The 23,244-nt window shown below is 36.6% G+C and overlaps 1 protein-coding gene, 1 long non-coding RNA gene and 1 pseudogene across 7 annotated transcripts in view; 2 read left to right on the top strand and 1 right to left on the bottom strand.

The window, feature by feature from the left end:
- The window catches only part of LOC144301589 (uncharacterized), a 51,485-nt gene extending 41,200 nt beyond the window's left edge, over nt 1-10,285 (top strand). Inside the window, exons 2-3 of the long non-coding RNA XR_013368352.1 lie at nt 7,946-8,060; nt 10,200-10,285. This is a non-coding gene — a long non-coding RNA (uncharacterized LOC144301589). The remainder of the gene's footprint in view (nt 1-7,945; nt 8,061-10,199) is intronic.
- Nucleotides 1-23,244, bottom strand: part of ROBO1 (roundabout guidance receptor 1) — a 1,120,933-nt gene that overhangs the window by 701,731 nt on the left and 395,958 nt on the right. The gene's annotated exons all lie outside the window — the stretch shown is intronic.
- On the top strand, nt 12,693-21,621 carry LOC144301530 (B-cell CLL/lymphoma 7 protein family member C pseudogene; annotated as a pseudogene).

Here is a 23,244-nt window from a genome sequence, read left to right as displayed (position 1 = left end):
AGAAAATTCTTAAGAAAACAACCTTATTTTGCCTCCTTGTCAATCTTAAACACGGGAACAATTTAAATGTTTAAAGTGAAAGACATTTTAAATCTGTTTACCATGATTTGCTCAAAGATACTGGCAGGCTTTTTCAGTCACAGTAAAACCAAGGAGTTATACTGAGGCAGAATTTTAAAGCAAAAACATTTGAAAATCATAATAACATTTTATGTACATAAATTTGGTATCTAAATAAGAGAATTTTATAACCCATGATCTTAAAAATATGTAGGATTATTATTATTAGAGGTAGTATTTATTTTTAGGGAAAGACAGGGCCATAAAAGAAACCCAGCACAACTTACTTCTTTTATAAGAATCTCCTTTTTAACAGGTGGTTTACAGGTTCTGGAAGAACTCATTCTCTTAAGGGTTGACAATTCTGCAGTTAATACTATTCCAATACTACAAATCCTTCTTTGCATTTTGTCTAAAGCTGTTTCCTTTTGGTTCCAGTTCTTTCTTCAGGGTAATAAAATAATCTGTCTATGCTCTCTCCCATGTGTCAAATCATTTTTTTTAAGATTTTATTTATTTGAGAGAGAGAGAGCATGCTCGAGAGAGAGTGCACAAGCAGGGGGAGGGGCAGAGAGAGAAGCAGGCTTCCTGCTGAGCAGAGTTCCATGTGGGATTCTATCCCAGGACCCTGGGATCATGACCTGAGCTGAAGACAGATGCTTAACTGACTGAGCCACTCAGGTGCCCTCCATGTGGCAAATCTTAAAACATTTTTAGTATTATCCTCTCTACACTAGAGCTTTTCTTTTCTAGGTCAAACACCCTCATGTCCCTTAACCATTTCTCAAGTTACTAATTAACAGAAAACTTATTCTCCTGTTTGTTTTCAGGTTCTCAATATTCCTCTCATCATGAGTGGTGGGACAAGCCAAAAGTTTATTTTTTTTTTTTTTTTTTTTTTTTTTTTTTTAAGCCAAAAGTTTAATTGTGGTTTATCATTTTTCTTAACGAGTGGAAGTTAGAAGACCAAACTGACAATAAACACAGTTGATAGTGCTTTGAAAATTGTAAAGTATTATAAAAATGTGGAGGAAATGTGTTATTATTTTTCAGTATTCTCTTAAAGATTAATCCAATTTTTTTCCTTATTTTTTAAAGATTTTATTTATTTATTCATGAGAGACAGAGAGAGGCAGAGACACAGGCAGAGGGAGGAGAAACAGGCTTCCATGCAGGAGCCCAATATGAGACTCAATCCAGCAATTCCGGAGGCAAAGGCAGATGCTCAACTGCTGAGCCACCCAGGCATCCCCAATCTTTTTTCGTAAGAAAAAAAGGACCAAAACCTGAAGATCATTTCCAGGGGGCATGCAGCTGGTTAAGAGTCAGAAGTAGGAGAATAGCCTAAATCTCAAACTCTGAGTATTTACTGTTTACTTATGAGTTGTTGTTATTTGAAATAGAGTAATGCTATTATTTCATATCTAGTAAGTCTCAAACACCGTATTGGTACTTGACCTATACACTTTATTTAATTGACACAGCTTTGTGGAAGTAGTACAATTAACTCTATTTTATATGTCAGAGAATTCCCATCCTATACTCATGCAAGATTATATATGCATATTCTTACTGAAATCTCCCTTGGAAATTCAAACTGTTCCCTTAAACAGTTTCAAATTACTGTTATCTGGACCAGTGGAATTATTTATTTATTGATTTATTTACATGTTTTAATTAAAATTCCAGTTAGTAAACATACAGTGTAATACTAGTTTCAGGCATACAATATGGTGATTTATCACTTCCATATAACACCTGGTGCTCATCACAAGTGCTCTCCTTAATCCCCATCCCTCCACCCACCTCCGCTCAGGTAACCATCAGATTGTTCTCTATAGTTAAGAGTCTGCTTTTGTTTTTTTGTTTTTTTTTTAAGATTTTATTTATTTATTCATGAGAGTGAGAGAGAGATAGAGTCAGAGACACAGGCAGAGGGAGAAGCAGGCTCCATGTAGGGAGCCCGATGTGGGACTCGATCCTGGGACTCCAGGATCACGCCCTGAGCCAAAGACAGACACTCAACCACTGAGCCACCCAGGTGTCCCAAGAGTCTGTTTCTTGATTTGCCTCCTTCCCCCTCTCTCTTTTCCCCTTTTGCTCATTTGTTTTGTTTTAGATCACTGGAGCTCAAATGTTTTTTTTACTGCAACTCATTATTTGTTAAAAATTGTGCAAACTTTCAATAAATGTGTATGGTTTTGTTTATAAATTAAATGTATAGGTACTAATATATTAACATGTGCATTAGTAAAATTGGCAATTTAAATGGATGGTCTAAATTTAAATGGAAATTTAAAATTTTCTCAGGGATATTCTGTGTGTCTACAGGATATAGGCAACATACTTTAAAACATCCCTATCTTTGTTCTCTACACGGGGTTGGCAAACTAATATCCAAGGGTCTGCACCTTATTTTTGCATAGCCCACAAACTCATGATAGTTTTTGTATTGTCAAGTGGTCGAGATAGCTCAGAAGAAGACTATTTGGTAATACATGAAAAACATAAAATTTGAATTTTATTTTTTATAAAGTTTTATTGGAACACAACCCTACTCATTTTTGTGTGTGTGCCTCATCTGTGGCTACTTTCACGCTGCAACTACAGAAATGATGCTTGTGACAAGGCCGTATGGCCCACAAGCTGAAAGCACTTACTATATGGCATTTAAAAGAAAAAAAACTTGTGACCCCTGCTGTAGACCAGAGAACTGTTACTTAGAGCAGAAGTATGGTGACAGTCATTGGAAATACAACCTTATGGAGTCCAGGCACTGACCTCAAAGTTTGAGACCTAGGCTATCCTCCTACTTCTGGCTCTTACCAGCTACATGCCCCTTGGAAATGATCTTCAGTTTCTCTCCTTTGATTCTGCATTCGGAAAACAATGACATTGCATTGAATGAGCCCTTTATGCTCCAAAGTTCTTCAGTTTCATAACTCCTGCAACGTGCCATGAATAAACAAATACATCTCATGTGCATGCACCACAATAAGAACCAGACTCATATGGTTCAAAGAATCTTTCTAGACTTGGTGGAATAACTAACTATAGTAATAATAAAAATAAATCTTAGCACTGATAGAACAGTTGGCATCATTTAGTGTAGGGCTAAGAAGTGCATTTTCAAATTGTTACGCTTGAAAGGACCAAACTGCAATTTAGGAAAACGAACACTTCAGCATAAATAAATTATGACCTCCAAGACCATAAAAATGTAAATCCAAATTTAATGAGGAATTAAATACCCTAGGATTTACCATTAAGTCAACAATTTGATCTCGATATTATAAAGTTTATTCCACCTTTTAAAGAGTCTTACAAGTTTTTTTCCTCCCAAAGCTCTCTCATTTACTATCTACTTTACCTATTGTTTTGTTTTTACTCTGAAAAATAAGACTAAAATAGTTATACAACAAGTGCAGTACGAAACACAATATTATAAAAGCAAGCCCTTTAAAAAGAGACTTGCATGGTTCTTTTAATAAACAGGAATAAATTCCTTGTTTCTCTAGTAAGTAGATGTGCTCTTTTCAACTTTCTGAATTATTTCTCTTGATTATTTTATTAACAGTGGCAACAAATATTGTAGATTTTCTACTACAAAGCACGTAACGGTGATTAAGAAATTTTTTCACCCGGAGCAGTTACAGCTTGTAAAAGTATTACAGGAAAACTATGCCAAATAACAGAGGTAGATTTTCCAGATGCCTAGGAAATCCCCCCTCTGTGTGAAAAGCATTTGGAATCTAAATAAATTCTTTGAGGACAATAGGTTACCAGTTTCTCTCCTGCCTTAGAGTCATTGTCTGACTAAAGTTTGTTGGTGATAATGAAGGAGTACGACATTCTCAGACATTGAGATTGTGACTCTATTTGTGTAGTGACCTAATTTCAGAAGAAAAAATTAGCATGCAGGTTCTAACAAGTACTGACATATTTAAAAACACAAGGAGGCAGACATTTAATGCCAGGCTTGTCCCAGAACATCTAATATGTGCAATGGCAACATCTATATGCAGTATAAAAAATGAAACTTAAAAATGAGTATAGCAATGCACAGATGAGTTTATATCACAAACAAATATTCTAGGGCTTGCTGTTCAACAATTCATTGCTTGCCATCAAACACCAAAATACTGAGACAGAGAGTTGACACAGTTCCAACTTCTAGAGTGAGAGCTCATCAACTAGAATACTAACACACAACTTGAGGGTGTATCTTCATTTTTTTCCACTTCTGTATCCCTCTACCTATGCCTATGCCTCTAGAAGCATCACTGGCCTCTAGTGTTTCAGGATTTCTTTTCCTTCAGGGCCCACAGTTCTTGGTCATGTCGCTTCAAAGAATGAAGAGGTAGACCAGATGAAGAATGGTGGGCAGCAAAGCAAAGTTTATTGAGTATAAAGTTTATTTAGTACAAAGCTCTGAAGAGGGATAAGGAAGCACCTGGGTGGTTCAGTAGTTGAAAGTCTGCCTTGGGATCCCTGGGTGGCGCAGCGGTTTGGCGCCTGCCTTTGGCCCAGGGCGCGATCCTGGAGACCCAGGATCGAATCCCACGTCGGGCTCCCGGTGCATGGAGCCTGCTTCTCCCTCTGCCTATGTCTCTGCCTCTCTCTCTCTCTCTCTCTCTCTGTGACTATCATAAATAATAAATAAAAAAAAATTTAAAAAAAAAAAAAAAAAAAAAAAAAAAGAAAGTCTGCCTTTGGCTCCCCTGCAGGGAGCCTGCTTCTCCCTCTGCCTATGTCTCTGCCTCTCTCTCTGTGTTTCTCATAAATAAATAAATCAAATCTTAAAAAAAAAGAGGGAGGAGACCTGAAGGAGTTATGGATTTAGTGTTTAAATATAGGGGGTCTTCTGAGCTCCTTAGTGTGGGCTGTTTTAATCTGATTAACCCTGCATGCACCTGTCACCCAAATGAGTTTTTGTTCAGAGGCTCATCTACCTACCAGGTAGATGTTGTTCAGGTGGGAAAAGGTGGAGGACTCCTTCCAGAGTGGTATTTCCAAGCCTCAGGGATCAAGAAGGCAGAGGTGACCGCTGCCCTAAGGCATGCTGGCCAGCCACAGGCCACCAGATCATGCTGGCATCTGCCTTTGGCTTAGGTCACGATCCTGGAATCCTGGAGTCAAGCCCCATGTTGGGATCTCTACTTAGCAGGGAGTCTGCTTCTCCTTCTCACTTTACCCCTTCCTGCTTGTGCGCTCTCTCTCTCTCTCTCTCTCAAATAAATAAAATCTTTTTAAAAAATTTATTGAGCTCTACATGCAAAAAGGTCAAATAAATTATAATTATTAATTTGGATTGTTTTCAGTACTTTACAATTTAAAATTCATCGAATTTCTAACAATCAACAAAACAAAAAGACAACTGACTGAATGGGATATTTGCAAATGATGTATCTGATAAAGTGTTAGTATTTAAAATATATAAAGAACTTATACAACTCAACACCAGAAAAACAATCTAGTTAAAATATGGGCAGAGGACATAAACAGACATTTCTCCAAAGAAGACATACATATGGCCAATGATATACATATGGCCAACAGACACAAGAAAAGATGCTCAATATCACTAGTCACTAATTAAAAAAAAAAAAAAAAACAGTGAAATATCACCTCACACCTGTCAGAATAGCTAAAATCAAAAACACAAAAATCAACAAGTGTTAGTAAGGATATAGAGAAAAGGGAACCCTCATGTACTATTGGTGGGAATGCAAACCGGTGCAGCCGCTATGAAAAACAGTATGGACATTCTTCAAAAAATTAAAAACAGAATCAACATATGATCGAGTAATTTCACTATATACACAAAGAATTGGAGAGCACTAATTGGAAAAGATATATGTATCCTATGCTTATTGTAGCATGATTTACAATAGCTAAAATATGTAAGCAACCCAAGTGTCAACTGATAGATGAATGCATAAAGATGATGTGCTATATATACACAAAAGAATATTACTTAGCCATAAAAAGGAATGAAAGTTTGCCATTTGCAACAATATGGATGGATTGAGATGGAATAACGGTAAGTGAAATCACTGAATGTTTCCTGAACTTTGACAAAAATTAAGTTCAGTAAAAAACCAAAACTGAACAATAGTAACAAAAGATCCTAAGTCAAAAGTAATCATCCCTATATATATATATATATATAAACTTATGTATCTTTTTTAAAGATCAAGACAGCACACATGTGCAGAGATGGGGAGAGGGGCAAAGGCAGAGGAAGAGAGGAAAACTTAAGCAGATTCCCCGCCCAGTTCAGGAAGGAGCTCATCATGGGGCTTGATCTCAGGAACCTGAAATCATGACCTGAGCTGAAATCAATAATTGGATTCTTACTGACTGAGCCATCCAGGTGCTCCTCAAATTTATATTTCTATTCAGTTCTCAACTGAACTCCACCATGTGATGTGCAATGAAAAATTTGACATCCATTTGCATGGTTAATAGTCATCCCAAGTTCATGATATTCAACAACAACCCTGATTTTGTATCCCTGCAGCCTTCTCTTCTCAGTAATAGGCAACTCTACTCTTCTTGCCATGTAGACCCCAAACTCTGAAACCTTGACTCATCTCTCTCACCCTATATACAATCCTCTATTCAGCAACAAAATGATTGAGTATATCTTCAAAAGATGCCTAGATTCTTCAAAGCTCTTGCTCTTTCTATTACTACCACTCTCTCACTCGGTAGTTTAGCGCCATAACCTATGAATAGTTCTTTCTGCTTCCATCCCTGTTCCTCTTCCATCTCTTCTCAACACAGCAGAAACAGTGAGCATCTTTAAATGCAAGTCAGCTCATAATATTCTTCTGCTTCAAGTGTGTTTCCCTGTAAGTGAAAACAAAAATGCTGTAATAGACCATAAGGCCCTACTTGAACCTCCCCAGGCTCTTAGATCTCTGACTTCATATGCCTTTTCTTCCCCTTACTCATTCTTCTCCAGCCACTCTGGCCTCCTTACTTTTCTTTTTTTTTCTTTCCTTACTTTTCTACCCATGTGCCACAGTCTTCACACTCACTAGAGAACATGTGGCTCACTCTCTCTCCACCTGTATGCATGTGCTCGGTTGTCTTATTCCCTGGTCAACAAATATGGAATTACAACCTAATCTTACTATCCCTGGGGACATCCCCATTTCTCTTTTCTGGTTTATTTTTCTCTTGGGCACTTATCAGCATCTGGCCTACTATATGTTGCTTTTTTACTTTTGTACTGCTCATATTCTCCCACTAAAATGTTAAGGTTTTTGAGGGCCAACCTCTTTGTCTCTTTATTGCTGTACCTTCGATCAGTGCCCATGCTCAATCTCTAGAAGGCACTCAGAAAATATCTGTTATTTAAGTGAATAAAGTTCACAACTTGTATAGTTATTTAAGGAACATATCTTGATTCCCTGTTTTGTGTCTTTACCACTGTAATCTCTCTCCGTCTAGAATATATGTTGCTCTTGGCTTACTTTAAATTCTCTCCAATGACTTTGGTCTTCTAGTTTCTTGATTCCCTACATCTTGCGCGCCCTCTTCCCACTTGGCAGGTTGGGCAGCCTGTTTGCTCTCCTGGCCTTGCATGAAGTCACTTGCTGTCCCACCACCCAATGTCTATCCCTTGAGTTTCTTGACGCCAATTTACACGAGTCTGGCTGGACTTTTCCCCATTGCCTTAACGGACTTCTCTATCTTGCCTCTGGATGGACCCCAAAAGATAGTACCTGCCTCATCCCTAAAGCATGTTTGATTCCATTTATCTGGTCTTTCCAGCCTATTCCATACTGTTGCAGTCTTCCCCAGCTATGCTGCAAGATCCAAGCCTGCAAAGTGCCTGATTCCTACTTTTGCGATCTTTCTTTCACTTTCTCAGGTACAAGCCAGTTCAGGTGAACTTGGACTTTGGCCTGAATAAGGAGGAGAGAACTTCTGGACCCCCAAAATTCATGTTACCAGGAACAGGCAAATGTGAGACCTCTGGATTCAAGGTAGGTAGGGCTGTGGGTTGTAGTTCTAAGAGTCTGACAGACTCCCTTGAGTGTGCACCTAATGGTGGTTTGTCTTCACCTCAAGAGAGAGAAAATCTCTCCTCTTAGGATGTTAAGATGAAAACTTCAGTCAGGAATATACCTTTGCACCACCTTTCACTATGCACTTCCTGTTTCTTGGAAGCTAGGAATGCAAAGTTGTTTTTTTCTTCCTCTTCTCTTCTCTTTTCTCTGTTCTTCTTTCTCTTCTTTTTTTCTTTTCTTTTCTTTTTCTTAAAGGCCAGGTCTCTTGGATAAATATAGATACAAACGCTTTTCATGAAATCTGCAACGTGTTATAATTGAAGTGTGAACAGGAGGTATATTGGAGTTTGGCAGGAAAAGAAAAAGATATATGTACAAGCATAAGATGGCTAGCAAAATCCTCATATTTCTGGGTGACGTCTGGAGTTCAGCATGGCTGATATAGAGTGAATACAGGGAAGTAATTAGACATAATACAAAAAGAGGAGCACCTGGGTGGCTCAGTCGGTTAAGCATATGCCTTTGGCTCAGGTCATGATCCCAGGAACCTGGGACTGAGTCCTGTGTCAGGCTCCCTGTTCAGCGGGGAGTCTGTTTTTCCCTCTCCCTCTGCTGCAACCCCTCCTGTACACACTCTCTCTCTCTAATAAATAAATATTTTTAAAAAGATAAAATGAAAAAATTAGGCAGATTTGATTAGATAATTCCTAGATAAAGAATCCAAAAAGGCTCTGAAGTATTTTTGAGGATGCACAGATTCCTTAGCAATTATATAAATGCAAGTAATATCATGATGTGATATCATAATGCACCCATTCAATTAATAAAATTTGGAGATAGGTAAACCCATTATTGTTGAGGGTATGATAAATCAGTAACTCATGAATTCCTAATACATAGAACCATCTGGAAATAAATCTGGGTGTACTGAATGGATTAGGTATGCATGCAGCACGTCATTGGAATGGAATCTTTGGTAGAAGTGCTTCGCTCCGTAGGGTCAGGAAATGACTGCTTCAAACAGGCCAAAAGCTGATTGGAAATAGCAGCTATGGCTACAAAATAATAAAACTAATGTCTATGCACTACCAAAACCCCTTCTGGGAAGGATGTTGATTAATTTGTATAAGCAACTGAGGCTTTGCTTTCTTGTTGCATTTCCACTGTACTTTATTACCACATTCATTTCACATCTTAGGAATTATTACCTTATTTTTCTCCATTCTCTCATTTCCTACTGGCTCTCTGATCTTCTTATCTCAGTGTAGTGTTTACTCCAACTACCACACTTATATCCAACTTTTAACCCATTTGTTTTATAATACTTTGTTCTACAGACTTCATTAAAATTCTGATAGATACTTTTATTGATGTAATTTTTTTTATAACTGGAAAAATAATATACCCTTCCTGTTTTATAATATTAGACACTTCTTCTTTCTACCCATTGAAATTATAGTCTCGTTTGTTAATTTTTATTCAGTCAGCATAACAATTAGATGGAAAAATTAATCAGGGAAATTTTCCTAAAGTAGGTGAGCTGGGAAGAAATGTTTATTCCATGCTGGGGAAAATGAAAAGGAGAGCATTCCAACTGATGGGAAACTCAAAGGCATACCAATAAGCAGCATGGAAGAATGGAAAGTTGGCTAGATTTAGCTAGAAGGGAGAGTCAGTCTGTAGAGGGAAAAGATAAAATTAGAGAGGTACAAAAGTGCCAGTTGACAGAAGACCTTGAATTAAAAGCCAAGAGTTTAGACTTGATATAGTAGGAGTAGCTGATTCTTGAGCAGGAAGGTGATGTGATAAAAATGGCATTTGCAGAAGATTATTTCAGCCACTTACAAAAGAATAATTGTAGCAAAAGGACACAGGAATTAGGATCCTAGCAAAGAAGTTATTGTAACCCTTGTTTGAAAAGAATCAGCCTGAAGTCACAGAAAAAAAAAAAAAAAAAAAAAAAAAGGCCACAATGATGAATAAGTCAGATTCTATAAAGCAAAAGGTTTCAAATCTTGGTTATTGGCTCACCTATTTCAGAATCACCTGGAATGTTTGTTAAAATGTCATATTTCTATAATATATGCCCAAATTCTTTAATGTTATTCTTTCCAGGGGAGGAATGGAAGCAAGTTCCCTACATGATTCTTTTTTTTTTTTTTTTTCCACATGGAGGTTTGAGAAGTTCTGATCTAGAGGAAGAACTAAGAGAACATGGTAACGATACCTGATAACTATACATGGTAACTATACTTAGAGGGGAGAAAAGAGTACAATGAGTCCATGGCAGCCAGTCTAGGACTCAGGAAAATATGATAGAGCAATTAATAGAAAAATAATTAATAGATCTTATTATTTTGAGGAGTTTTAGGTTTCCAACAAAAGCGAGCAGAAGGTACACAGAGTTCAAATATACCCCCTGGCCCTACACATTCACAGCCTTCCTGCCCTGTTATTACACCCCACAGAATGGTGCACTTGTTACAACTGGTGAGCCTATCTTGATATATCCTTATCACTTAAGACCCATAGGTGACATCGGTTTCACTCCTCATGTACATAATATGGGTTTGGAAAATTTTATGACATCTGTCCACCACTACAGTAACATACCGAGTAGGTTAGCCCCCCAAATTCTCTGCGCTTTGTTAATTCATTCCTTCATCCTCCTGAACTCCTAACGACCACTCATATGTATATTGTCCCCAAAGCTTTGTTTTTTTCCAGAAGTCATATAGTTGAAATCATGCAGTACACATTATCAGATTGGCTTATTGAACTTAGTAATAAGCATTTAAGGATTGGTAGCTCATTTCTTTCTCTCTCTCTCTCTCTCTTGTTTTTTTTTTTTTGATAGTTCATTTCTTTTAGGTACTGAATAATATTCTATTGTCTGGATGTACTACAGTTTATTTATTAGTCACTTACAGAAGGACATCTTGGTTGCTTCCAAATTTTGGCAATTTAGAATGAAGCTGCTATAAACATCCATGTACAGGATATATGTTTTCATTCCTTTGGGTAAATACTAAGGAGCATGACTGCTGGATTACATGGTAAGAGTGTTTAGTTTTTTAAGAAACCACCAAGCTGTCCTCCACAGTGAATGTATCATTTTGCATTCCCACCAGCAATGAATTACAACATAAATTTAAAGCAAACTTCTATCCAAAAAAATAGTAATAACCTTCTATCATAATAGAAATCATGATAGAAAAGCATTCATGGTAGAAAAGATGCAAAATTGTGTTGCCAATGTAACAGAATCAAAATGAACAAAAATCCTCACAGAAATAGACTTGAGACAATGAGAGACCTCGTGGGAGTTCAATGTTAAACACAAAGATTTTGAAAATACTGCACTATTGATGACATCTGCAACTGTTAAATACCGGATGTTGCTTTACACAAAAATATAGGGTCTAAGACATAGGTGTCCCCACATTAAGTGGTGGAAAGAAGTGTCAGAAGACGTAATGTTTTTTTTTTTTTCCCAAACTTGACTTGGGACAGTGAAACCTTGGAGTGCTTATAAAATTTCCAGATTCCCAGGTATATCTAGGAGAAAAAAATGCAGGAATTGGTATTTGGCAAGTTTTTTATGATTGCTCAGAGGCTTATTGTTTCCTAATGAGATTCATAATTCTATAATAGTCCACAGAGGGATGGCTGTGGTATATACAGGTGTAAAATACAGACCTGTTTCTAGGCATGGCTAAATGACATTACATTAGGTGCAGATGGAAGTACTCTTCTAGATTTAAAGAACAGTGGCTCTCAGTCTGAGGTGATTTTGTCCCCCACAGGACAGTTAGTAATGACAGGAAACAATTTGATTGTTGAAATTGGGGTAGAGGGAAGTATTAGTTGCATCTCTGGGTACAATGCAGTGATGCTGCTAAACATCCCACAATGCAAAGGACAGCCCTCATCTTCCCACATCAAAGGATTATTGGCCCAATACATTGATAGTAATAAGACAGGAACTATAAAATAAAAAGTAATAATAGTTAAATGCAGTATGTGAATCTAGTTTGGATTATAATTTAATTTTTTTTTTAAAAAATAACATTGGTAGCAGCTATTAAAGACCTTCTCAGGACACTTTTGGGCAATCGTGCATGAGCTAGACTACATAATAAAATTGATATTTTTCTAAGGTGTGATCTTAATATGGTTAGAAAAATGAATGCCTTCTTTAAGTTACACATGTTGAAGTTTGAACCTAGTTTCAAATGATAGAGCAAAGAAAACAATGTACACACATATGCATATATATCTTTGAAGAGTGATGACATAATTGTAAAATATTAACAAATTTTAATATAGGAATAGGAAGATAAATGTTCATTTATTGTTCTATCAGTTTCTTGGTATGTTTGAAATTTGGTCATAAAATAAAAGTTGTGGTAAGTGCTATTCTAAGTATTTTAACAATGTATATTTGGGATTTGGGCCAATTGGTTCCTTAGGATTTGTTTGATCCTGAAATCGTTCTTGATCGCCATCTTTCTACTTCATGAGACCATTCCCCCCACTTCCAATTCTTAGTCATTTAAAGTCCCTGAGAGGCATTTCCTCACTGAAACAGAGGCTTAAGCAGTTGACATGCGACTCAATGAAGAATCCGACAGGTAAGCCCTGTCTTCTTTTATTTCACTTCTCTTCTCTCTTTGTGTTGTGTAGATGACTTTTGCTCTCAGGGGGCAACAATTCCTGACTGTCTCACTAGAGTGAAGTCTTTCACTTTGGCTGTTGGGTCTAATTACCCTGCGTGGTACCTCTGAATGGGAGGCAACTCAGTGGTTTTCAAAACCTGTCCCTTCAGGCACACAAAATAGGAAAAGAGATAAAGACCCACGCTGTTTTGCTTTCACTGGAGTTATCTAAACCATACCTTAGCCACTTCCTAATCGTGAGATGATAACTCGAGTGACCGCATTCCGACTGTGGTAAGGCTGTAGCTCTCTGGCTGTCTCCTTGCCCTGCTATGCATTCCAGGGCCATCAGCAATTTCCCTGAAACAGTTCTTTAAAGTTTGGACAGTTTATAAGATGCTTCCACTTTTATTAAGGTTACTATTGTTTTTTTCACTATTGTCAAACATCTACAAATATTTTTCAGTGTTTCATTGTGCCTTGCATACTGGTGCACTTTGTAGATACTTGATGACTTAATATGGCATTGGTTTGAAATATGGGAGATCCTACAACTGGCCAGAATACTAAAATATTAACGGAAAGTTCAGATGGCGGGGGGGATTCATTTGTCAAGAATAATTTTTGAGAAGTGTTTAATTAAAGTCAGTTTTATATTCCCCAAATCCTAGATAAATAGATGCACTGATAATAAAGTTACTGAATTTACTTTCTTGTCTTTGATGTTAATGGCTGTATGTTGGTTACTTTTGAGTTAAAATCATACTACATTTCTACAACATAGGGCTGACGGTGGCTTAATGAAAGTGGCTTCTGATGATGACAAAACTATGGATCTTTCTGACCAGAACTAAGGACTCTCTAAATGCTGTTTTCTCATAGTTTCAATCTCTTAGAGGTCTGAAATCTCAGTGGGATGAATAGAAATATATTGGGATTGCTTTTGAATTCTGCTGTTATGACGGTGTAAGAAATTATGTCTTAAACACGCAGGCTGGCTCTCAGTTTCATTTTATAAGTTTTATCAAAACCTAAAGCACTTTTTTAAAGTGCTTTTTCCCCCCAAAAGTCCTATTTCTTTCTCTTATGTCTGTACACATACACTTTGAACAGTAGTCTACATAAATATTTAGCATCTAAGTGAATATTTCTAGACTTTATTTTTTTTCTGTGTGAGATCAAATCATTTCTCAGAAGTTTTACAATGTTATGTGAACATCAACTTTCCAAATGAAGCCTGACTCTTTAAATAAAATTTCCTAAATTAAAAAAGTTCCAATGTAAAGCTTTATTTCCTAAAAAGAACTACACAAATATGTTCACCATTTTAGATCACTGAGGCATATCATTTAAAAATTATCATTTTGCAAAATGAAACATATTCTAGAATCATATGCATATTTACTGTACTAATGATTATTCTGAATAATTATTCAGAAAGAAGAGCTGGGTTACACTTTATAGTTAGAGTTGAAACAGTTTTCTAATAGATACTTTGTGGCTATGATAATTATGAAATTTGAACTTTAGACAGTCAAAATACTCAATTTAATTTAATGTTTTCTTGGAATTCAGAATATGGTGATGAGTAAAAAAAAAAAAATTCCACAAAATAGTATGTAGTTTTTTTTAACATCAAAAGTATGTGTAGATAGATATAGTTTTATAGATAAAAAGATACAGACAAACACACAGAAATCTGGAAAGGAGTATACTGCAAACTTTAACAATATTTATATTCAAGTATTGATAATACAAAAAAGATGAATGGGTATTTTAATTCTTCCTTTGTGTTCAGTTTTATTTTCTAAATATTTCAATAAACACACATTAAACAGTAAAAAGTGTGTTTGCCTTAAAAGACACTGAACACTTACACTGCTTGATATTAGGATTCTGTGGAAAACCCAAACTTCTCTAATATGTCAGCATGTTTGTTGGACTTAAAATATTTCTGGTGACAGTCAAGATCAAGTATTAGCTTGCATGCAGCAGAGCCTAAATTATCCTCTCAACAAACTGTATCAGATAATGATGACATAATAGCAAAAGAGTATCTTCTGGTCACCAAATTAATAAAGGATTTAACTTCTAAGTGACATCAGACATGTCAAATAATTTCAATATATTCAACTACAGACAATAAATAGCAACGTAGTATTATTAGCAAAAAACATTTTGGAACCCTTGTGGAGGAGACAAGGTGAGAGATTATCCTGCCAACAGGTGAACTTACAGGGAGCCATCACAGGCAGCACCAGACAACAAAGTCTTGCTAAAGTGTAACAACAAATATAGCATATAACATTCCTATGTCAAGGAAGAAAAGTAGTTGGCCACTCACCTGAGCAGACGAGTAAGAAATAAAGATGCTCATTTTCAATAAAGGTGCTGAGTGAACCATGAGCTTAAAACTAAATGTAAAAAAAAAAAAAAAAACAAAAAAAAAAAACCAACCTAAATGTAGTAGACTGTGAGTAAAGGGCTCAGGTAAGATAGATTGCACACTATATTATTCTTGTTACTTTGAGATAAGCATAGATAATAACACAAACACCAGAAACATCTTTTATCATGCCCATAATGACAATAAATTAGGTTAAAATGAAAATGTATGCATTTATTTCCACTTCTTACTTCTGAGGTAAAGTTTTCATTCTAAACATCCAGTTTCATTTTGTTTTGTTTTTTTGAGGTAGGCAGGGCAGATAAGAAACACAACTGTGTAAAAAGTGTCATAAGTATGAACAAAGTAATTTGGGGACGGAGGACTAGTAAAGTGATTGTTGGGATTTGGAAAAGGCATCCCTTTGGAGGTCATATTTGTGACGGATTTTGAATTATAAACAATTTTGTATCTTTAATGGCAACAATACAGGCAGGCATTTGGCTGACACTATATGGTATGCTTGTCAGCAAACATTACCAGTGAGTCATATATTTTATGTTTTTGAGGGAGAAGGGACAAATACTTTAGAAATTTCATGTGCATATGGCCAAGCTAATGTTTGTATGTTTCCTCCCCTTTCCAAAGGGACAGAACTCAGGAAACTTATAATCAAAGTTCCAAGTTTCGCTCCAAAATAGACCTGGTTATAACTGAAAAATAATTCAATTTAAGACCCCAAAGTTTCATTGGGAAAATAATATCAATTGGGTCTAAATATTAACATTCCACAGGTTTAATAACATCCAAACAACATACTATATAGTGCAATAGTTGGTGACCAACCTAACTAGATCTCTGTCTTGATTTCCTAAGGTTTCAGATTCTGATTCTACTTGAGAAAGTAACACTAAGAAATCTTTGAAGGGAAAGTAAAACATATGTGGTATTTTAGCATAAGAATTCATGAGTTACAGATTTGTTTCATTTATGCCCGAGGTCTAATAAAAGTGATAGAGTCACAAAGTGGTAAGAAGCCCATGAAGATAAGCTAGAAGTAAATGCTTGTTCATATTCATGAGGATATTGAGGCCCAGAGAGAATTTTAGTAACTTCTTTACCAGACATAGCATTAGCCAAATGTTCATCCAGGTTCAGCATTTCAGTAATAGTTGGAAACTTTAATACTTTACTTGCTATAATGGACAGTCAACTAGTAAGAAAATTAACAAGAAAATAGGAGACTTTGGGGCATCTGGGTGACTCAGTAGGTTAAGCATCTGCCTTCAGCTCAGGTCATGATCCCAGGGTCCTGGGATCCAGCCCCACATTAGGCTCCCTGCTCAGTGGGGAGTCTGCTTGTCCCTGTCCTGCTGCCCCTCCTCCTGCTTGTGCTCTCTTTGTCACTCTCTCAAATAAAAAAGAATTAATAAAAAGAAAATAGGAGACTTGAATATTACTACAAACCAACTGAAACTAATAGACACCTATAGAATACTCAACAGTAAAATTATATTTTTTCTTCTCAAATGTAAATGAAACTTTTTTTAGGATCAACCATATGCTAGGCATAAAACAAACCTCATTAATGTAGAAAAAGAATAATGATAAAATGAGGCATGTCTTCCAATCATAATGGAATAAAAGTAGAAAAAGAAACCTGGGAAATGCGTAATTATGTGGAAATTATACAACACTTCTAAATTACCAGTGGGTCAAAGAAGAAATCACAGGAGAAATCAGAAAATACTTTGAGAGGAATAAAAAGAAAGATACACATTATAATAAAACTTATGGGATTTAGCTAAAGTAATGCTCAGAGGGAAGTGAAATTTTATATCTATAGATGCTTATATTTATATAGAATACATATTAAATATATATAAATACACAGATATAAACACATACACAGAGGCAGCAAGATCTCAAATTAATAATAACCTTTCTACCTAAGACAGAGGAAAAAGAAGAGCAAAGTAAACGTAAAGCAAACAGAAGGAAATAAATAATTAAGATTGAAGTGGAAATACTGAACTAGAGAAGAGAAAAAATAGAGAAAATCAATGAAACCAAAAGCTGATTCTTTGGAAAATTCAACATAATTGATAGACCTTTAGCCAAACCGACCAAAAGGAGAGGTAGGGTGGGAGTAGTGAGGGAAGAAGAAAGAGAGAAGACTCCAATTACTAAAATCAGAAGTATAAGAGAAGACAGTGCTACCAACCACTAAAAAAAATTAAAATTGTAGAATATATGCTTGTATATTAAGTAACTTCGATGAAATGGATGCAGTCCTAAGATGACACACTATTAAAACTGACTTAAGAAGAAACATAATTTTACATGTAGAGATTAAATTAGAAAATTTAAAATGCTCTCCAAAGGGTCCAAGCCCAGATGGCCTCCTTGGGAAATTCTAACAAACCTGTTTTTTTTTTAAGGTTTTATTTATTTATTTATTCATGAGAGACACAGAGAGAGAGGCAGAGACATAGATAGAGGGAGAGGCAGGCTCTCTGGGAGGAGCCAGATGTGCAACCATGATCACCTATATAGACAAAGAAAAAGTATTTGAAAAAATTCAACACCTTTCCATGATATAAATAAATACATACATACATACATACATACATACATACATACAATAGGAATAGAAAAGAGTCTCCTCAAACTGATGAAGGACATCTACAAAAATTCCACATCATGATTACTGGTGAAAGGCTGAGTCCTTTCTGCCTAAGAGTAGATAAAAGATACACATCTGTTCCCTTCACTTCTATTCAACACTGTGCTGGAGGTTCCAGCCAGGACATCTAGGTAAGAAAAAGAAATCAAAGGCATCAGTATCAAAAAGGAAGATACAAAATTATCCTATTTATTGTTGATATGATCTCTTATATGAAAATCCTAAGCAATTCACTAAAAGATTATTAGAACTAAGTCAGCTTAGTAAGGCTGCAGAATACAAGAACAATACACAAAAATCAGTTCTGTTCCTATACAATTACAATAAGTAATCCAAAAATGAAATAATGAAAATTCCATTTACATCAAAAAATAAACTCAAATACATTTAACAAAAGGAGTACAAAATTTATGCTGGGAAAACTACAAAATATTGTTAAAAGAAATGAAAGAACATTTAAATAAGTGGAAAAAACATCTCATATCCATGGGTCTAAAGATCTAATACTGTTAGGATACCAATATTCTACAAAACAGAAGATCAGATGAGAGGAGAGGAAAAAATAAAACACAATCATTATCAGAAAGGGAGACAAACCATAAAAGACTTAATTGTGGGAAAAAAACTGAGCGTTACTGGAGGGGAGATGGGGGGGGGATGCGATAAGTGGGTGATGGACATTAAGGAGGGTTCCTGATGTAATGAGTACTGGGTATTACATAAGACTGATGAATCACTGACCTCTACCTCTGAAACCAACAATACATTGTATGTTAATTACTTGCATTAAAAAAAGAAAAAAGAAATATATATGTCTACAGCACACATATGCGCACCCCTGTGCAAGATAGCAATACTCTCCAAATTGATGTACAGATTCAATGCAATCCCTATTAGAATCCCAGCTGGCTTCTTTGTAGAAACTGGCAAGCTAATTTAAAAATTCACGTGGATTACAAGAAATTGAAAAGAAACAGAATAACTTTGTAAAGGAACAAAATTGGAAGCTTCATATTTCCAAATTTTAAAACTTATGATGTGCAACTATAATCAGGACAGTATAGTAGTGAGTAATGGATAGGTGAGGCTAGGTAGGGAAAGAGGTAGGGGGTGAAGTGGCTATGGTCACCCAGGGGGCTATGTAACCAGGCTCATAGAAATCCCAGATGTAGAGAAATAGACATGATACCTACAAGAGTACTTTGTTCTCAAGATAGATAGGAGTCCACCATGTTTGTTCTAAATATAGACATGGGGGGATCCCTGGGTGGCTCAGCGGTTTCGCGCCTGCCTTTGGCTCAGGGCGCGATCCTGGAGTTCTGGCATCGAGTCCCAGGTCGGGCTCCCTGCATGGAGCCTGCTTCTCCCTCTGCCTGTCTCTCTGCCTCTCTCTCTCTCTCTCTCTCTCTCATGAATAAATAAATCTTAAAAAAAAATAAATATAGACATGATATTGATAAGAAATTTACCAAGTTCCCTGGTCAGTTTCCTACAAAAGAAAGACCCACCATAAAAGCCCTTAATGGCAACCTATTCCGAACTCTTACCTAGAGGGCTCTTTTTTCTTTTCTGTTCTCACCTTCACTTAATAAACTTTCACTTCACCTCCCCCTTTATTCGGAAAGACTCTGTGAGATAAGAAGCCTGAAATCCTGCAACAGTAGAGACATAAGATAGATTGATAAATAGAATCAAGAGTTCAAAAACAAATCCATGTGTCTTTGGCCACCCAATTTTCAACAAGGGTACCAAGACTGTTCTCCAAGGAAAGAAATCTTTTAAATAAATAGTGCTGAGACTTTTCTATATTCAAATGCAAAAGAATTACATTAGACCCTTATCCTACAGTATATACAAAATTAAAAATAAATCAAAGACCTAAATATAAAAGCTAAAACTATACAACTTTTAGAAGAAACACAGTGGAGAAACTACATGACTTCAGATTTTACCATGGAGTCTTGGATATGACAAAGGTGTAAGCAACAAAAAATGATTATAATGGAAAATACAGACAATAATAAGTGGTGAGGATACAGAAAAATTAGATTCTTCATACACTGTAGTGGGCAAACAAAATGGTATAGTCATCTTGAGCATCCTGGCAGTTCTCCAAAATTTAAACATGGAGGTTTGACTCAGCAACTCTTCTCCCAAGAAAAATGCCCACACGAAATCTTATACACAAGTTTTCACTGCAGCTTTATTCACAATTCCAACGAGGGAAACAACCCACGTTATCAACAGACGTATGGTATATCCATGTAATGGAATATTAATTTGCCATAAAAAGGAACAAAATACAGGGGCATCTGGGTGGCTCAGTTGTTAGGCCACCGACTCTTGATTTTGGATCAGGTCATGATTTCCAGTTCCCTGCTCAGCAGAAAATATGCTGGAGATTGTCTCTCTCCCTCTCCTTACTCAACTCCCACCCTACCCCCAGCGCACATCATCATCCTTTCTCTCCAAAATAAATAAATCTTAAAAGGAAAAAAAAAGAACCAAAAAAGAACAGATACACATTACAATATGGATGAACCTTGAAACCTAAGAGAAAGAATGCTAAGAGAAATAAATTCTAAGAGAAAGACACCACACACACACACACACACACACACAAAACCTATATAAGACTGAATTTATATGAAATATCCAGAATAGGCAATTCTATGGAGACGGGAAGTAGATCACTGATTATTCAGGGCTGGTGATATTAGAAAACAGATGCGCAATAACTAAAGGACACAGGAATTTTTTTTGAAGTGATGAAAATGTTCTAAGTTGAACAAGGTACAGTTGTACATGAGTATTCTAAAAACCACTGAAAACTATACACTTCAGATGGGTGAAGTGCAAAGGCATGTGAATTTCATCTCAAAAAAACTCATAAAAATGCTGTTCGAGGCCTCTACCAGACAAATGTAAATTGCGGCTAAAGAAAACAATTTTGCTTTGTAGTTTTATATTGCCTCTGGCATTTCAGATATATTACTTCAAGTGATCTCAGAGACAACAGGGACAAATAAAATTAAACGTAGATAAAGTAGTTTCAGGAGCACCGATGATCACTCACCTTTGCGGACGGGCTTACTTTCCAGATCCCGGCCGCCTCCGGGAGGGGCAGCAGCGCAGGCCTGGCCACGTCCGGCCCCCACAGCACGAGCCAAGACCCGGAGCCCGGCCGAGGATGACACCAAGACGCTGATGGCGACCTTCGAGGTCTGGCGATGGGGGGAACGCTGGGTGACTGTGGGCACCACTTCCCTTCATGTGGGTGTTCAAATGGGTGTCGGTGGTGGATCCCCAGGAGGCGGAGTGACGAAGGGGAGGTGGCAGGGCGGAGAGATCCCGAGGCCGGGAGCCTCCGGGCTGGGGTGCCAGTCACTGAGGGAGGTGGCCTTCTCATCCTCAATGATGAGGACAGTAGCCAGAGTTTCCTTCCATTCAGAAGGCTCCCTTGCAAAAGTGCACTGAACCCCACCCTGGGGACATCCCCTACCCAGCTGCCCTGTGTCACCTGCTGGACCACCGAAGAGGTCCTTTAGGGTGAGCCCCCAAGGGTGGGCCAAGAGAGGGATCCTGGGGAGCATAACCGTAGGCAGCAGTGATGAACTCCCAATGCTGACCAAGTACTGCTGGAGGCTGAGGCCAGGAAATTTATCCCATCTTTGAACCGGTGTCAACTGTCCTGGAAGTAACCGGGTTGACAGAGAGAACTCATCACATCTGCCCAAATGTACCCAACCTCTGAGCTGGCCTGCCAGTCCTGATGCCCCAGACGTCCCTTTGGCTTTTTTACAAATAAAGGCCTTTTTGTAAAAAATAAACAAATAATAAATAAAGTAAAATAAATAAAAAAAAAATAAAAGAACAACTGTATAAATTGATACTTTTAAATGTCAAAATCTCATTTGAATTTAAATCGCCTATGTAGTGGATAGTAATTAAGCAGCCCGTAGATTTCTGGCTATGCTTCCCACATTAAGCAAAATCCTTTTTGTTGTTGCTGGTTTTAATTTGTCTGTTTAATTCTGAGTAATGGTAAAGTGAAGGCCAAAAATATTTTACTTTTACAAAATTGAGTTTTTGGTTCCTTTTGGTTCTTAATTATTTTAGGATAGTTCTTTCCATATAAGAGTTTTGGTGAGTATTCATTTCACTCCTGTTCAATTCAGCTGTTTGAATACCAGGTCTATTTTTATGACATCTTCACTTTTTTTTCAATGAAAGACAAAGCTATGTAAAAGCTAACAAACGATCCAGTGATTATTTCTAATTAAAGGGATTTGATTTAAAAAAAAAAACTGGTGGGAAATTAAAAGGAGAGTATGGTGTGCCCTTTTCATGCATGTTTGTACTAGTTCCCATTGCTGGGAAAATGATTTAAAGTATAGTATGTGCAACCTGTTTTTCTGGTAATTACAAATGAAGACATATGTCTTTGCAACAAGAAGAAGCCAGCTACCATTTTAAGCATTCCTCTGCCCCTGCTGAGTTAATTCCAATACACAAAAATACCAACAAAGGTAATTGTGAACAGAGCATCCTCCTGCTAAATCTTCCTTTTGCTGAATTTCTTCCTTTTGAATTGCAAGACTCTTAAATAGAAATGGAAGTATCCCAGTAAATTGTTAGGTTTACTTTCCTTTAATACTCAAATCATGCCAGAAAGTCATAGGGGGGAAAAAAAAACAGTGTCTAGACAAATTATATTTTCCTTTTCTGTTCTCTTGCCTTTACCATGCAATTCATCAACTAAAAAGATTTATGGATGCTTCTTGCTTATAAATTTGACAGATTAATTTCCCATTTATACACATTTTAAATTCAAATACATGGAACATAACTATAACACATATTGAAGAGAACTCAAGCTATTTCTAAATTAGTCAATCTACTGATGGTGTACTATGTAGAAAGAGTTAAAAGGATCAATATTAACTTTTCAACTTGTACCACTGAATAACGTTGACTCTTTAGTAATAAGTAGGCAGTTTGCTTTACTGATAAACTGTTTTCCTAAGTGTCTACTTAGTAAAGGTATGAGAAAAAAAAGTGTGAGACCAAAGCAAAAGTACATTGAAACAATTTAACTAACTGAATGTGTTATTTTATGGTCAGACTGTAGCATTCAGTATTCTCCAAACATTTAGCTAGTTGATATTAGATATGAAGTACTGTTCTGAGTCCTTGAGATAAATTGTTAAGGATTTAGTGGGAAAGACAGACAAATTGCTAGGTTATGTGAGAAATGCTATAGTAGACACATGACTAAAGCAGTCAAAAGGAGGAAAAAAAATAATTCTGACTAGTTTGAATCTGAAAGAATTAATTTCACAGAGAATATGCAAACATACATATCACACATCAATGCACACATGCACACAAAATAATCCCAGTATGAGAAACCATACTTGGAGTAGTCAT

The sequence above is a fragment of the Canis aureus genome, chromosome 30 (genome assembly GCF_053574225.1).
Source record: "Canis aureus isolate CA01 chromosome 30, VMU_Caureus_v.1.0, whole genome shotgun sequence".
Lineage (NCBI taxonomy): Eukaryota > Metazoa > Chordata > Mammalia > Carnivora > Canidae > Canis > Canis aureus.
This window is presented reverse-complemented; position numbering and strand designations above follow the sequence as displayed.